An 18,697-nucleotide genomic window follows, 5' to 3' on the forward strand; every position below is an offset into this window, starting at 1 on the left:
TTTTTAGTGTCTACACTTAATCTCTTCCACTGGCAATTACTGTTCTATGCTGTTTTGTAATGCAGAAGGGCCAACGCTTTCCGTTCTAATAACAGCTGGGCCGCAGATGGGGCCTGCAGTCATTGTAGAAAATAAAAATTTACAAGATGCCAGTGGAATTTATTTCAGTTTTATGGAGTCACAGGAGGAACCTTTCTGTTATCCGCCTTCAGTGAAATCTGCAGGCACAAGGCAAGCTTTGGACATTTAATCAAAGGGGGGTTCAGGTAGGGTCTGGAACATCGCAAGGAAGAAAGCAGGTGGATCATATTAGGTAGTGCCATGGTTAATTTATTTAGAAGTGATTGGCTTGGATGTGTGCAGCCAATATTTGACATCAAGTATATATCTTGTTTAGCATCCTGCTTCTAAATTGTTACCACTGTAGAGACACTGAACTGTCACTGTGGACCGGACCAGGTGTTTGGTTGGGTTGCTTCTTAGAGGTACCAAAAACATCCTGCTATAGATAGCAATGGACTCAATCACCGACCGAAGGCAAAGCATTTGTTTGGTTGTGGTTGTTAAAACTTGCTTCATATTCATTCTCTTAACTGTTCTAAGTGCCTTCTTCAGCAGAACCCTGGAGTGTATGAATGGGCTTTTGAACAAGGGTTGAAACCTTTAATTTAGCAATGTAGTTTAACTAGAAATCTCCAGTTATGTGACTACCCGCTTGTGGAAATGGATTCACATGAAAGGCTGAAAGCTCGATTGTGTGCTGCTACACCGGTTTGGAGTTGGTACTCACATTGTGCTGTGACATATAGAGAAGACAGGGTGCAGTGGTTAAGAGCCAGATATGAGTCCCAGGATAAAACAAATAAAATGATATCACAGAGACCCACAGATACCATCACACAGGGTTGCAGTTTGAACATAATGCAGGGTGTTTGGGGGTTTTTTCCCCTGATTCTTCACTTGGGTTTTTATACCTATCTTGCCAAATTTAAGAAAGAAAGAAAACAAGAAAACTATGCAAGGTGATGATGGGAAAGGATCTACAAAAAAATCACCCAAGGAAAAATGGCAATTAATTAAACAAATGAACCTACTATCTGAAACCCATGCCAAAGGTGCTTATGTTGTTACATTTGGGGCCCTCTTCTGCCACACACCTTCATCTGGTTGCCTGGCAACTCTGAGAGGACCACTGAGCATGCTCACTGAGCAGCCTAATTGCTATCACAATTTACTTTTGTCATTTTTTTTTTAAGCCCATTAACCAAAACAGGATGTTTTCCTTTTTGAAGGACAAGTAAGGTCTGTGCGAATTTGAAAGGCAGTAGGGTGTACTTCGATACCAAAATGATTCATAAAATTTCCTGACAGGCAAATATACAGATGCACATAACAAGGTTATAAAATTGGAGGGAACTCACTTTAAATAAAGTACAGATTTCTATTTATTCAGCTTTGCATAAGCTCATTTCTTTATGTATTCATATGATGGCTTTGTGTTTGTAAAAAAAAAGAGTAACTAGGTAAGAAAATATCAAACTATTTTTTTTTTACATTTTTCTCCCCTTTTATCTATGATTAGAAACTTTTTCAAATCACTGAAATTAATCAGGTTTTAGGTAGCATGTCACTTTCAATCACAATTTTCTTCATTCTATAGCCTAAGTCATCCACTGGTAAGATTGAGGACCCTTAGTAATTTCACAAAGAATCAGAAAGAATTTTGTGTTTCTCAGTGAAAATCAGTAACTCTCTCTACCTGAAATATAAATTATGGGTAAAGAAAAAGCAAAAATGAAACTAGGAAACTATTTATGACAGTTTATACTTGTTTAATATTTTCTAAAGTTTAGTTTACAAATAGAAAATTTTTAAAATATTTTCAGTACTTTTGCTAAATCATGTTTTAATAAAGGTTGATACCTTTTATTTGGAATATTTAGAATGCTGAATATGTTGTATTAAGTACCTGGTATATGTCTCATAATTGAATTTCTAGATTTGCTATGATTTCAAATTTCCTAATTCATTTAAAAATTAACTTGTGGCATCTTGCTTCTCATTTTAGTGTAAATCCACTTGTTTCAATATGTGGATTCAAAAACTGGAAAGGACTTTATAAATTCTTGACCCTGACTTGTCACAAGTTGGGTCTAATTTTAAACTACACATGACATATTTACTTGTATGAAGTTGCTATCAAGATACTGACGACTCTCAAGAGAAACTTCATCTTTTTTTTTCTTTAAGAACTTCAGGAAAAACAGCAGGCAAAGGGGTGAAACCTAATAAAAGTCAAAAGGCAAGAGAATGTGCTTAAGATATACTGCTATTTTATTCTCTCCTCACCCCTAGCCCCTCACCCCCTGGGTTTTTCTCTTCTTTCCTGGCCATGAAACTGATTATAAGAAGTTGACCTCTTAATTCCATTGGGGAAGTTATTGGAGTTCTGGATAATGTCATTTCCTAATCCAGTGGTTCCACTTCCTTGAGGGCAAAGTTTATGTGTGTATTTTCAAAACAATAGCCAGTCTTTATGTATGACCTAATGGTTTATTGTTCCCTCAGAGACAACCAGCAGAGGGAGCAAAAATTAGCACGCAAAATTTACTGACAATACTGTCTTAACATCTCTAAGACTGCTAGAAGACATACCATAGAGGAAATTACCATTTTTTAAAAGCCATGATAACCTCAGGTATCTTAAGTACACAGACTGAAAGTTAGTGGTGGTCGAAGAAGATTTATGGATCACCTGTGACTAGCATAATCTTGTATATCCTTTAGACCCATAGATAATTTTCCAGAAATATTGGTGACAATGATAATATTCTAGTGGTTCAACTATTTTCACCTTTTATTTACCTTCTAAATATTTCCTGAGTACAGATTAGAGAAAAAGCATGTTCTTTTTTTAAATCTACAACTAAAAATTCTAAAGATCCATTTATGTAGTTATACATATGTTCTTTAATATGTGCATATGCATACAAATTCCTTGGAGAATCATTCTTCAATTTCATTTATGCTGACAATTTTCTATTTATTCATCTTCTTTCCTCCTCCCTCAGCCTGTGGGTACACACACGCACACCCCTTGATTTTTTCCAAAGTTTTGGCTCTCCAGACTTCAGAACTATTAAAATATTTGGGGAATAGTGTAATTTTCAACTTCTGTTTTATCCCAAATGTAACAGGTGACTGGCCTAGAGGAGCTTATTTTTCTGAGTTTGATGTCTCTGGCTCACCACCATCACTATAGAGGCTCAGAATTTAAATAGATTATGAATATTTCACAGCAAAGTCAGAAGCGATGACTACTTTATAAAACAAGGGGAAACGGTGTTATTATTGCTCATTTTCCCCGAAGGGGGACAAAAATTGATTGTTTCCTCTCACTTGTGTTCATTTTCATATGTTTTTGTATATCGATGATATCTGGACAAGTGGCTTTCAAGTTTATTCAAGCTTAATCCCTGGCAATCCAGTACTGTGTAACAAATTAGAAGTCCATTTTACAAATATATACAGACATATATATGTATATGTACATACACACACATACATATATATGTATATGTGTGTGTATGTGTATATTCACATACACATTTTCAAGCAGTTAATTCTATGCTATTATTACAGATTACAGCTTTTAAATACTGCCTCTGAGACAAAGCTACTCCTTTCTATCATCGTTCCCTTAATTCCTTTAAAATTATTTTCCTTCCTCCATACTTTTAAGTATTTATACTTTTTTCATAAAAACTATTGTGTTAGTCACAACTTGACAAAAAAATCTCTTGAACACAGCCACATTTGGCTTTTGAGCTAGGGAAAATCATACCCCAAATTCCTATGCAGAAATCTAAACAAAGTCCTAACTAGAAAAACAAAATGATAATAAAACAAATTATTAGCCTCCTATATGATAGCTTATGCTGTTTTCTGTAATAAAAAGAAGACATTTCTATTTTTTTCATATTTTGTCAACTGTATAGCACAAAGGAAGCATATCCATGTCAAATTACCAAATTATCTGTATTGTTAATGATTCTGAGGATAGTAGGGAATTTTTAAAAGTAGTTCATAATATTTAGATGATTTTCAAGCTCTCTTAAAATTCCAAACAGGCTTTTTTCTCTAAAATGAATTTTTTTCTGGATACATTTCTAATAGATTAAATCCCTTCCAATATTTAGTCAAATAAACCAGAAATCTAGGAACAGTTGACATATTTTTAATTTCTGAAAGGAGAGGAAAGGTGTATATATTAACACAGGTCTTATTTAAAATTCTTTGGAAAATACTGTTCATGTACATACAATAGTCAAAAGTGAAGATACATGCACCTCTATATACTTCCCAATGCCTGTGACTTTATACTTGTGCCCCTCCTACAACTATCACCACCAATGAGATGGTTAACACTGCATTCCAAGAGATACAGGTAAGAATAATATATTTTTTATTTGTTTAAAACCCAAAACTTCTTAAATATATGTTACAGGAAAATGGATTGGATTATTTAGACTATGAGAATTTGAGTCTGACATTTTCATCAGGAGCCTGAATGCTGTAGAATTCATTACTGCCTTTTTCTTTAAATTTCCCAGAGAAATAAAAATAAAAATATTTTAATAATGCATACCTAACGTTTATTTTCTTATTAGTAATTGTTATGAAACCAGAATACTTTGCCAGCCTATCTGACTGCACCTGTTACTAGACATTTCCAAGAGATTCAAACAACAATTTTGCCTGAGTGCACTGGGTATATTTCCCGTTGTTTTGATTGTACAGTCAGTGCACAGGCTGTTTGCATTCAAGAGAGAAGGCACATTTTATTCAAAGAGGGAAAGCGATGTCCTTGGAACTTCAACCTTAATGAAACACTTTAAAGGACAACGCTGATTGGAATGGGAAAAGATCCAGGGACAGGCAGCCAGAGAGATGAGGGTGAATACACATTGGGGAAGAAAAGAAAAATGGATTAGATCAGCAAAGTAAGGCTATTGGTATCCCAAGTGACTTCTAAAAATCTGTATGAAGGCATTACATCTACACAGTATATTATTGGGAGGCTGCTGCAAGCTCTGGAGCATAAAGGAAGTTTGCTCTCACAGTAGAGTGTCTATGGAATTAATTCAAAATAGTCCCCCAAACTCTACAACTTTCAAACCCAAATTGCGTAAGTGATGATTAGTCGAAACTCCTCTGACTAATTTTGGCAGAAGTAACATTTCTAGTTGGTTGATTTGGGCATCAAAATGAACCAGTGTCTCCGGACATCTGTACTCTATAGACACCCTTATGCTAAAACCCCATTCCAGCACCACCCTTACAAAATAACACATTTCTGTTCATGCAGAACAGTGATTAGACTTTTCCCAACACAGCTCATACTTTTTAAAAGGTGCGTCAAAATTTTAAAGGGCGTAAAATAAAAAGGCATTGGCACGTCAATGCAACCATCTCTGAGAAAAGATGCTCTACAATTTCCACTGATCCATAACACAATCCCTCAAAAAGAGGAAGTTCACAAGAAAACATACATACATACATACATACATACATACATACATACACACACGACTTTCTTTATGTTGAGAAAATGAATAGCTATCTGTATGGATAGCACTTAAGATTTATGGTGCTTTATTTCAGGTAGTTAAGGCTGGAGAAAGTTCCCTGGAGATTGTTGTTTTGCTAACTTATTTTAAATACTGTGCTTTCCTGCATCTGCCTCATTGCACTGCAAGGCTACATACAATACTACATTGGGTGATTTTTAAGATAGATGCTACTTCTCCCACATCTAAACAAGCATTTATAGGAAACAAATGGCATTCTGTAATAAGGGCTTTCAAAATGACCATGGTGCTGTAAACGTGCTGGAAGAGTTACAGAAACAGTTTGACAGGTGGATTCGTTCTCTCTCAGCTTTGGCTCTTGTATTCACATCTCAGGCAGTGGTGCAGGCGGAGTTTATGCCATAAAAGATAAGGGTTATATGCATATAGAGTACCTGCATTACATTTGGCACCTAGTTTGCAGTTATTTGTCATGGCCTTCTTGCCTGTTAAAAGTGACATTGAAAATATAAAATGGGGTGGCCCATAAAACCTGATGCTAGTTTAGGCAGTTTTTCAAGTCTGGGAAAGACTCAACTAAAAAGCAGTGAGGGAACAACTTACCAGAACATCATCTGAAGCAGCTGGAGGTACTTGTTCCGTGGAATTTGCTCCCTTGCAGAACATATTTCAAAGTTTAATTTTTTTTTAACAAAAGGAAACCAAGAAGATAGGACATTTTCTTTTTAGAAGAATATAGAAGCTACCAAAGAGCCTATGGGTTTTTCACAGTCTGTTTTGATTTGAAAGAAATATAAATTTTAGTGGTACATTTTCTTCTATTTACTAAGCTAGTGGCAACCATGCTCGGTGCCAGGTTGGAACCCACTGATGAAACAAAAGAACAGTGTTGGTAGTAGTGATCATAGATGGCATGGCCTTTTTACTTGATCTAGTTCCATGCCTCATATGGGAAGAGGTGGAGTGAAGTTAACCAATTTGGTAATGCCTTTCACCTGCAGACCACCAGCTAAGCAATACTGAGTACAATATAACACCAAGACAGGGCCACAGAAAGTACTCAAAAATGGAGCCATCATATGCCTTCATGGATATCCTTTTGAGCCAGGCATCCCATCTGATTTCTTGTTGCCCCCCCCAAAAGATCATATCTTGGTTCATTCTCATTCGATTACTATTAACTACCTTAGATCTCCTATACTAGAAATGGGAAAACTGGGGACAACATACACAAACTGGGAGAAAATAAAAAAAAATAGGTCACCAAAATAATTAGTGGGTCACTGGCTAATTATAGCCAATATCTGAAGGCAACAAAACCTTGAAAACATTATTCTAGGAGGTTGTCAGGAATCAATGACTGAAATGTTACATCCCTAGAAGTAGTTGCCTTCATGGTTAAGGCAACATAACTAAAGCACCAAAATAGAGTTTTTATTGTCACTAAAGTATTGTGATATGAAGATAACTAAAAGATTCAAATGTCTAGGGTATTGAAGTGACATTCAACATTTTGCCAGCATCGAATTCACATAATTACAAAAGAAAGCGTTTTGTCCTTTCAAGTGTATAATATTGAAATGGACATACTTTAAAAATAAAACATGAAACTCAAGCACTTATCACTAGAAAAAGATTCTTTTGAACAAGTCCTCTGAGATGTCAGAGACCAAGGCTCAGTTTTCCTTCCATGAGAAAATGAATTACACATTTATCTCAAGGGACAGATTACAGATTTTATAATTCTGATAGAACAACTGTAGTACATCTCCATCCTCCCACATGTGTATATGTTGGTGTGTATGGAAAAAAATGAGATGCACAAGTCCCATTAATAATAGCAGTTGCATGCTTAATTTCATGTGCACTGCACTGAAAAATTACTGCTTGCAATCTACAAAATTCAAGAAGAGCCTGGAAAATCAATAAGTCTTTTAGTATGCCTAATAAGTGAACAACTAGCATATAACCCTCTAATATATCATTTAACAAGCAGGAAAATTCTTCTTATTATTTCCATATTTTCTTTTTTTTTCTTTCCTGTCAAAACCTTCATTAAGTTCCAAATGGGTAAGGGATATCATGCTAAATACTAGTGGATCCAAGGTAAATAAGGATTCCTAAGGGAAACTACAATCTAGTGGGATGAAAGACTTATATGAATAGCTGTGATAGAAGAGAGAAATCTGTCCAAAAGATATGTCCAGGTGAAGCATTATTAAAAATCGGAGTTAAGGGTTAGGGATGAGGTGAGGATAGATTTAATGGAGAAGGTGGTAACTGAATTGGAGCTTGTAGAAAGGGCAGAACTTCAATATTAAGAGATAGTAGTGATTTTCATTTGAAGGAGAGTAGATGAAGGATCAAAGATGCGCATGGATTTTAAAGGACAGGAAAAGAACCAGGAACCAAGGGTAGTCCAGTTTGGCTATAATGTGAAAAGGAGCAATATGAGAAAAGTTCAGAAAGGTTGGTTACAGTAAGTACAGTAAGTACAGGGGAGTACCCATAAATTCCAGGATTAAAAGTTAAATTTTATTCAGTAAGTAACATAGAACTGCTAGAGGTTTTAAAATGGAGAAATGACATGAACAAAGCAACATATTAAGAGATTTGGGCACAGCTGTGTGAAGAACTTATTGAAGAGATGACAAACTAGAAGTAGAAAAATGAGAAGCAGTTAGACCATGGCTACCCAGTCTAGGCAATGAGAGATGAAAGCCAGAAAAAGGTGACTGTAGTAAGAGTTGAAAGTAACAGATATGTGAGAGATTGTGACAGAAGAATTTATGGAACTAGGTCACTGACTACTTATTTGTAGGATGAGGAGGCAAAATTAATTTTACAAGCCTGAGTCAGAAGGATGATGCCAGAAGTATCAACTGAGAGAAATTAAGGAGAGGGAAATGTTTGGGGAACATTCTGACCTGAGCCTCTCAGGGATGTTTTGTTTGAAGCAAAAATAACTCAAACATCAAAAACTTACTGGAAGCAAAGGAAGCACTTTTCATTTTCAACATCGTGCATTTACACAGTTAAAACTCGTCAGTGGAGACTTGCAGACTGAATTAAGAAATAATGGAGATTATAGACAGTGGAATGCTTATACTGAAAAGAGAGCATATATTTACTAAATTATTGAACAAAGCAGGATCTCTGACACAAAATGCAAGGTATGATTAAAGTTTGTCACTTTGGGGAACAATCATACAAGTTACTATTTACTACAAGCATTAATGACTCTGTTGAGGACAAGAAAGTTTCATTCAAACCAACATTTGGTTAGAGTTGACCAAAGACATGTAAGCAGAACACTACCTAATAGATATTAATTCTTTCCTGCTTTGAACACATACTGTGTATGTGAATGAGAGTCTGGAAGAGTGGACAGAATGCTGAGATTAGAATCAATCAGATTTGAATTCAAATTCTGCCTTTGAAACTTATTGGCTATGTGAGTACAGGCATGTCACTTTAAACTCCTCGAGTCTCTATTTCATGATCTACAAAGACAGTCAAGTTAGATAGTCTTGAAAATTTCTTTCACATTTGTCTATGATCCCATGAATTTTCAGTCATAGTTATGCAAAAAATTTAGTCCATATTTTAAGGTAGTAAGTGATAGACTACCCAAGTACTTCTTTCATAGTAAATTGTATCTCTAGGAAAGTATATCTTCGTTGTGGAGAGGCTCATAACAATATTTTAAGCATAGTCTATGGAGTGTGGAATACAAATGTGACATTATTTATGCCAAATGTGACCTTTTTGCAACAACATACATGTTCAGTGTGAACAGACCGCTAACACGAACTCTATCACAGCTGCCATCATTATCCTGAAATATTGCAAATAATATGCCAACATCCCTGTTGTTTCTTTTTTTATTATAACTAATCTATATACTTTAACTACATTATTAGCATCATCACATTTTAGAGCTTAAAGGAATATCAATCTCTTTATTTTACAGATGGGGAAACTGAGGTCTTTTACTCTTGCTCAGTGGAGCATTATCTCTTGAGAAGCAATGTGATGTAAGAGAATGCTGAAGTTAGAGCTAGAAATATTTTGCTTCTGATATTATTTCAATAATATGACTGTGGGCAAGTCAGTGCATCCTAGTCTCAGTTTCTTAAATAAGATATATCATATAAATGATAAATATCTATTAATGGTTAACTTAAATAGTTCCATAAAAGTTCAAAAACCATCCATCTACACATATAGATAGATGGTTTTTGAACTTTGAAACACTATATAAATGCTTGAATATATATGGATATATAGATATATAAATGTCATTAACAATTATCATCACTGTATTTCTCCCTAAAAGTATTTATTTAAAGCATCTATAAATAAAATAGAAACTAAGTGAGGAACTATTTAAAGTATGTGAAATTGGCACCATTTTCATCTAAAATAAATCAGATGGAGTAGACAGAATTTTTTAAAAAGGTAAGCAATGAAAAAAATCTACAAAATATATAGGTATATAATATAAATATATAAAATAAAATCTATAAGTAAATCTATATGCCTTAGATTCAATATTGTAGTGGAAAGAATTCTGCACCAGGAATCCAGAAACATGGCTTAGACTCATGATCTTCCAGTTAACTAGCAATGAGACTAATTTGGGAATGTTGCATAATCTGTGAGAGTCAGTTTCCTCATCTGCAAAATGGGAATGATAGGACCTGCCCATGTTTACTTCACAGGACTGTTGTAGGGACAAAATGAGTTACTGCATATGGTTTTCAGGCTGAGTAAGGTAAAAAGGTGAGGTTTTATTGTTTATTATTATTTATTTATTGGTTTTGATTTATTATTTATTATGAGTCTCTGAGTATATTTAATACGAGTAAGATGCTTATTAGGGAGTGGTGCACAGTGTTAAATTTAATTTAAGTACTATGTGGCAAGGAGATTTCTGGGGGCAGAATCAACATGGAAGAGTGAAGGAAGCGTTCAGCCTAGATACCCCAACATTCTCCTCCAAACAACTTTAAAATAATTCCTCAGATCAAATTCTGGAGCAGCAGAGCCACCAAAACATCAAGGTGAGACGTTCTTCCAGCCCAAGACAACTTAAGAGGTCAGAAGGAAATATGTATAACATGAGGGTGGAGGTTGGCCCTGAGCCCATGTGGGTACAAGGTCAGTGGTAGAACTTAGCAGCAGCAACAGCTTAGGGAGCTCTCATACCAGAAATCTAAGGGCATCAGACAACTGATCAGAAAAAGACTAAAAGGGATCTGTGACTAGAACTGGGTGCAGGACAGGGCACTGTAGGCAGCTTCTTTGCCTATATCCACTTTTGGATCAGAGTTGAAGGGTTGAGAGGAGTACTTTTGATCATGAGAGAATAGGAGCCTTGAGGAGCAGTAAGATTTTCTGTCCCAAAGAATCATGAGCCCTGCCTGGGTAAGGACCAAAGCATAGACCAGGAGAACAGTAACTACATCTGTCTCCAGATCACATCATCTTAAAAGCACTATAAACTTCCAAACCCCAGGAGCCAAGATGGTGGAGTAAGCAATAAATAACTGTAGCTCTCCCACTTTCACCTCCAAACAATCATAAAATAAGCATCCCAGAACAAATCCTGGAACAGAAAGACAGGGTGGAGCTGTCTTTTAGCTCAAGATATTTGGAGGATTGGCAGTAAAAGTCTTTCTCACTATGGCAACTGGTAACCTGTCAGATGGAGTTCATTCAATGGCTTCTAGCAGTGACTGGAGTTGAGTTTGAAGAACGGACTTTGGAAACAAGAGAACAATATATGAAGTTACTGGAAGATGGATTTCTGCTCTTTCAACTAGTGACTTTGGTTGAAATAGATGGAATGAAACTTACCCAGACCCGAGCCATTCTTAGCTACCTGGCTGCTAAAGACAATCTGTGTGGGAAGGACTTGAAAGAAACAGCGTTCATTAACACATATGTGGATGGCATCTCGGATCTGATGTTTATGATTATGATACATTATTTCAAGCCAGCTGAAGAAAAGGAAAAGGCGATTGAACTTATCCTGGAGAAAACCAAAAGCCAATATTTCCCTGTCTTTGAAAAGGCTTTGAAAAACCATGGACAAGATTATCTGGTTGGCAACAAATTTAGTTGGGCAGACAGACAACTGCTGAAAGTTATTATAATGGTAGAAGAATTATGTGCCACTATGCTCTCCAAATTTCCTCTGCTACAGGCATTTAAAACAAGAATCAGCAACATCCCTACAATTAAGAAAACTCTTCATTCTGGTAGTCAGAGGAAACCTCCACCTCATGACCACTATGTGACCACCATGAGGACAGTTCTGCAGTTTTAATGGCCAAGGGTAGGGGTAAGTCAATTAGGAAATGGAAAGAGATTCAGTTCATGAATCAGAAGATGTGGATTCAAATCCTGCCTCTGATGCTTATAACTTGTCCCTGGCCCTCAGTTTCCTCATCTGTAAAATGAGAGGGATGAGCTAATGATCTCTTTGAGTTGTATATCCATGACTCTATGAAGAAGAGAATAAAAAAATTTTAGCTACATTGTTATCGATAGCACAAAGTCACTGTGATAGTGGATGGGTGAAGCTTATCTCTAGGTACTAAAAACAAAATGTTAGATGAGTACAAAACTAATGATGCCACTAAAAGCAAAAGTTGAAATCAAATGCAAAGCTGATTAAATTTAAAGGTGTCAAAAAAAATCAAACTTCCAAACCCCCAGAAATATCTCTGAAAACAGCAGTGCAAGAAAGCCTGAAATTTGACACAGTGCCCCTACTATTTCCCACACCAGGAACAGAGACCAAATGTAACATATAGTTCAAATTTGAGGAATAGACTGGGAAAATGAGCAAAGAAAATGAAACTATTACAAACTTCTATGGAGAAAGAGAAGATGAAAACATCAGCTCAAAAGAAGACAATGACCACAAAATAGCTACAAGGAAACCCTCAAAGAAAAAGAAATTGGACGCAGGTCCAAAAAGAATTCCTGACAGAACTAAAAAACACTATTTTCAAAATCAAGTAAGAATGGTAAAATAGGTGAAGAAATGAGAGAGATGTAGGCAAATTATAAAACGACAAGGAATAGCTTGGTAAAAGAGGCACAGAAAATAGTATAGAAAATAATTCTTTAGAAAAACACAATTGGTCAAATGGAAAAATAGGTATAAAACTTCAGTGACGAAAATAACTCTTTAAAAAACATAAGTAGACAAATGTTAAAAAAAAAAAGAGCTACAAGAGCTCACTGAAGAAAATAATTGTAGAAAAATTATATTGGGCAAATGGAAGCTAATGACCCCAGGAGGCATTTAGAAACAAAGCAAAATTAAAAAGAATGAAAAATAGAAGAAAATGTGAAATATCTCATTGGAAAAGTAACTGACCTGAAAAATGGATCGAGGAGAAACAATTTAAGAATTAGACTATCTGAAAGCCATGTTCAAAAAAGAAGCCTTAGACATCATATTTCAAGAGATTATCAAGGAAAACTGCCCCAGTATCTTAGATCCAGAGCATAAAATCAGAATTGGAAGAATATACCAATCACCTCCTAAAAGAGTTGCCAAAATGAAAATTCCCAGTAATATTATAGCCAAATTCTATAGCTTCCAAGGCAAAGAGAAAAAAAAAAACTTCAAGCAGTCAGAATAAAACCATGCAAATATTGTGAACTACAGTCAAGGTCACACAAGATTTAGCAGCTAAAACTGTAAAGGAGCAGAGGGCATGGAATATGATATTCCAGAAGGCTAAGATTATGACCAAGAATAAGCTACACAGCAAAACTGAGTATAATCCTTCAGGGGAAAATAGATATTTAATGACATAGAGAACTTTTAAGCATTTCTGATGAAAAGACCAGAGATGAGTAGAAAGTTTGACTTTCAAATCAAGACTCAAGAGAAGTATATAAAGTCAAACATGAGAGAGAAACCATTAAGGGACTCAATGAGGATAAACTGTTTATATTCTAATAAAGGAAGATAAAACTTGTAACTCCTAAGAAATTTATCATTATTAAGGCAGCTAGACAGATCAGACAGAGACAGAGGGCATGAGAGAGAGTTGATTATGTTGAGATGATCTTTAAAAAATGGATTGGTAGAAAAGAAGGATGCTCTAAGAGAATGAGGAAGGGAGAGGAAGAAAGGGGAAATCATCTCATGAGAACAGTGAGCAATGAAAAGTTTTTACCATGGAGGGGAAAATGACTGGGAGTGTGGCAAGAAATGCTTGAACCTCATTTATCTAAATTGGTTCAAAGAAGGGAAAATTTATATACATACTCAATTGGGCATAAAATCTATCTTACCCGAGGGGAACATAGGAAAAGAAGGGGCTAAGAAAAAAGGGAGGGTAGTACAAAGAAAGGTAGTAAAGAAAAATAGTGATCAGAAACAAAAAAAATTTCAAAAAAGGCACAGGTTAAAAAGAGAGAGAGAAAAGGATAAATAGAAGAAAACAAGATAGAAGAAAATGCACAGTTAGTAATCATAACTGTGAGTGAGAATGAGATTAATTCACCCATGAAATGGAAGCAGATAACAGAATGGATTAGAAATCAAAATTCAACAATATGTTGTTTACAAGAAAAACACTGAAAACAGGGAGATAGACACAGAATTAAAAAATAAAGGACTGGAGCAGAATTCATTATGCTTCAGGTGAAGTAAAAATGGCAGGGATAACAATTATGACCTCAAACAAAGCAAAAAATGAAAATAATTGTTTTAATTAAAATAGAAAAGCAGGAAAATTAAATCTTGCTCAAAGGAACCATAGACAATGAAGCAATATCAATATTAAATATATATGCACCAAACAACATACTATCCAGATTCTTAAATGAAAAGTTAAATGATTACAGAAGAAAATAGTAAAACTATACTAGAAGGAACTGCCACTTTCCCCTCTCAGAACTAGATAAATCTAACCATAAAATAAATAAGAAGTTAGTGAAATGAATGATAGATGTCTGAAGAAAATTGAATGGGAATTGAAAGGAATATAACCTTTTCTCATCTGTACATGATACCTTCACAAAAATGGACCATACATTAGGGCATAAAAACCTCATGAGCAAATGCTGAAAAGGAATTATATGTATTATTTTCAGATGAAAATAGATGAACTAAATAAAAATAAATAATAAATACAAAACAAAAATTTCATTCAGTAAAGAGCCAGGAAAGCATAAATTAAAAACTAATTGGAAACTAAATAATTTAATCCTTGAAAATAAATGGGTCATAGAAACAATAATTTCAGTAAAGAGCATAACAGCAATGAAATAACATAAAAAATTTGTGTAAACGAAAGCAGTACTTATGAGAAAATGCATATCTCTAAAAGTGTACATACATCCATAAAAAGAGAGAAAGAGTAGACCAATTAATTGGGCACTCAGTTAAAAAAAGATCAAATTAAAATTTTTCAATTAATTATCAAAATGTAAATCCTGAAAATCAAAGGAGAGATAAATAAAATTGAAAGTTTAAAAAGGCATTGAACTAATAAATTTAAAAGCAATTGGTTTTATGAAAAAAGCAATAAAATCTATAAACCATTGGTTAATTTTATTTTTAAAAAAAAAAGAAGAAAACAAAATTTTCAGTATCAAAAATGGAAAGAGTGAATGAACCAACAATGAAAGTGAAATTAGAGCAATTAGCAGGAATTATTTTGCCCAATTATATAAGAGTAAAACTGACAGTTTAAGTGAGATGGGTGCATAATTACAAAAAAATATATAAATTGCCCAGATTAACAGAAGAGAAAATAGAATACTTAAATAACCCTACCTTAGAAAAAGAAATTAAGCCATAAATGAGCTCCATAAGAAAAAGCCTCAGGATCAAATGAATTTAAAAGTGAATTCTACCAAACATTTAAGTAATAATTACTCCCAATACTATACAAACTACTTGGAAAAATAGGTAAAGAAGGAGTCTAACAAATTCATTTTATGATAAAAAAAATGGTTTTGATACCTAAATAAGAAAGAATGAAAGACATAAAAAGAAAACTATAGATCAATTTCCCTAGTGAACATAGATTCAATTTTTAAAAATAAAATACTAACAAGGAGATTTTAGGAAAACATTACAAAAATCTGGTGGGATTTATACCAAAAATGCAGGGCTGGTTCAATATTTGGAAAACTAGGCAAAATTGACCATGTAAATAACAAACAAATTAAAAATATGTGTTAATAACAGATGCAGAAAAAGCCTTTGACAACCTACAATACCTGTTACTATTAAGAATTCTACAAAACATAGGAAAAAATAGGGCCTTTCTTAAGATGATAAGTAATATCTATCTAAAATCAAGAGCAAGCATTATCTGTAACAAGGCATTAGAACCCTTCCTAATAAATTCAGGGCTGAAGCACAGATGTTCATCATCAGTGCTATTATTCAATATTGTTCAAGATATGTTACCTATAGCAATAAGAGAACAAAAAGAAACTGAAGGAATAAAAAACAGACAATGGGGAAACCAAACTATCACTCTTTTCAGGTGACATGATGGTATACTTAGAGAACTCTAGAAAATAAATTTAAAAACTACTTGAAACAATTAACAACTTTAACAAAGTTGAAGGATTTAAAATAAATTCATACGAATCATCAGCATTTCTAAATATTACCAACAAAACTCAACAAGGAGAGATAGAAAGAAAAATTCCATTTAAAATAAACTCAGACATTATAAGATACTTGGAAGTCTACCTGCCAAGAAAAACCCAGTAACTACATAGACACAATTATGGAGTGTTTTTCTCACAATTAAAGATGGTTATAAATAACTAGAGAAATATTAATTGCTCATGGGTAGGCTGAACCAATTTGATAAAAATGACACTTTTACTTTTTATTTTTTTGGTGTCACAGGAATCAGACTACTAAAGAATCATTTCATAAAAAAATAACAAAACTTATCTGCAAGAACAAATGCTGAAGAATATCAAGGGAATCATTGGGGAAAAAATGTTAAGGAAGTTGGCCTAACAGCCCCAGATTTCAAACCATATTACAAAGTGCTGATCATGAAAACTATCTAGTACTAGCTAAGAAACAGAGTGGTAGATCAGTGGAATAGACTGGGTACACAAGACACATTAGATACGCAATGTATCTTTAGGGTAGCAGGAAAAAAGAAACAAGGGGAAGAAATAAATTTACATGATAATTTTGTTGTGTATTTGAAATGAATAGCAAGTTGTTAATAGCAGATTTGCAATTTCATGTGCAAATGCTTGTTTTATTCCAAAAATTAAAAATAAAATAAATTTAAATAATATGTAGTAGTACATGAGCATGATAATCTAGTGTTTGATAAACACAAAAATCCAAACTGTGTGATAAGAATCAGGAAAAAAAATTTTAAAAAAAGCAAGGCAAGTGAGTCCTGCCTTCAAGAAGTTTATATGTCAATAGAGGAAGAAAACACACATAACTAAAATGGGGAGACAAGGGGGGCAGGATGTAGCCTGGCTGGAATGTGACATAGAGATAGCTAGTGAGTAACATACTGAGCCTGAAAGTAGCATTAGATTAGGTGAAATAGTGACATTGCTCTGCTTTTAGTGGCTGACTTAGCTTGATTCAAAACCTGTATGATAATTCACAGATAGAGACATTACAGTTCATCCAATCCAAGATTTTCATTTTGTAGATGGGGAAACTGAGACTCAAAATTAAATGACTTGCCTAAAGTCATGCAGATAGCCATTTGCAGAACTCACACTAGAATCCTAGTCTCTCAAATTTAAATTTGATGGTTCCAAATAAGAAGTCATAATCACTTACATTCCCTTAGCATTTTAAGGTTTACAAAACTCTTTATTTATAACCACCCTGTGAGATAGGTATATAATCTCCATTTTGAAGAAAAGAAAGCCAATTCTCAGAAATTCTCAGGCAACTTGTACAAGGTCATACAGCTGGTAAGTGTGTGAGTGGGATTCTAGGTCGGGATTTCTGACTCATATCCCAGTTTACTTTTCATTATATTATACTACCTTTTTGAATGCATCACAGCCTGAAGAGAAAACAAAGTTAAACCTTATACCTTGAGTGTGATAAGATTTTGATGACTGGGAAAGCCTCTGGAGCTGTACATGCTAGGTTCGTTACTTTGATAACTTAGGGACCAATATTCTGCTTGGTTGCTTTGGTTTGTCCCCTTTTCTTTCTGTGTAAATCACTGGGAAACCTAATTTCCTTCTATTTCTTTGATATTTCACCCAGCATCTAGTATGGCTCTCTATTTGCAGAGGGTGTTGAATGTATCTTGACGTTGATTATGAATGTTACACTAAAGAAATAGATAAACATTTAAAGCCCTCTACCATCTAGTCTGTGCCATCTTTTGTGTTACCTTCAACCCAATCCAACAAAGCTTCAGTGCCTACAACATTCAAGACACTGTGCTAGACTAGGGGGAAAAGATGCGAACAAGATGCTTCCACTCTCTTAGAACGCACTGCTCTCCTATGCGAGTGTTCAACTCCAGTCCAATCAGTCTTCTCACTATATTCTTAGCTTGCCTTTCATTTTTCTGCTCCTGAACCTATTTGAAATGATTTCCCTTTCCATCCATAATTATTAAATTATTTAGGAATCCGTAAAGGCCTAGTTAAGACCTCTGAAGTCTTCCTAGACCTCTTCAGCAGAAATATCCCCTTCCATTGCTGAGCTCCTGGAGAATATCCTTACAAAAATCATTTCTGCTCTTAAAATATTAATATGAAATACAATGAAAATATAATTTAATAATAAGAAACATATTAGTAAATACATCCGTAAAGAAGCACAACAAGAAAAAAGTAACAAACCCCAAATAAATATTTTTGGTTTAGTCAGTGCCATCTGCCAACTCTGTCATCTTTTCGAGGTGCTATGAAACCTTCCACCCTAATGAGCATTGTGATATTAAAGTAGAAGTAGCATATTAATTCAGAAAACATGTGTGCTAAAAAAGAAAAATGAAGTTATTTAACATTTTTTTGACTCAACACTATCCCTATCTTATATTTCTTCTAAGTATCCTTTTTTTTCCTGCCTTGCTGGCATCTTCTTTTCTCTT

At 34.4% G+C, this 18,697-nt stretch overlaps 1 pseudogene; it reads left to right on the forward strand.

The window, feature by feature from the left end:
• Positions 1-11,301: 11,301 nt before the first annotated feature.
• On the forward strand, positions 11,302-11,925 carry LOC140498629 (glutathione S-transferase A4 pseudogene; annotated as a pseudogene).
• The last annotated feature ends 6,772 nt before the right edge of the window (positions 11,926-18,697 follow it).

This window comes from Notamacropus eugenii, chromosome 4 (assembly GCF_028372415.1).
Source record: "Notamacropus eugenii isolate mMacEug1 chromosome 4, mMacEug1.pri_v2, whole genome shotgun sequence".
Lineage (NCBI taxonomy): Eukaryota > Metazoa > Chordata > Mammalia > Diprotodontia > Macropodidae > Notamacropus > Notamacropus eugenii.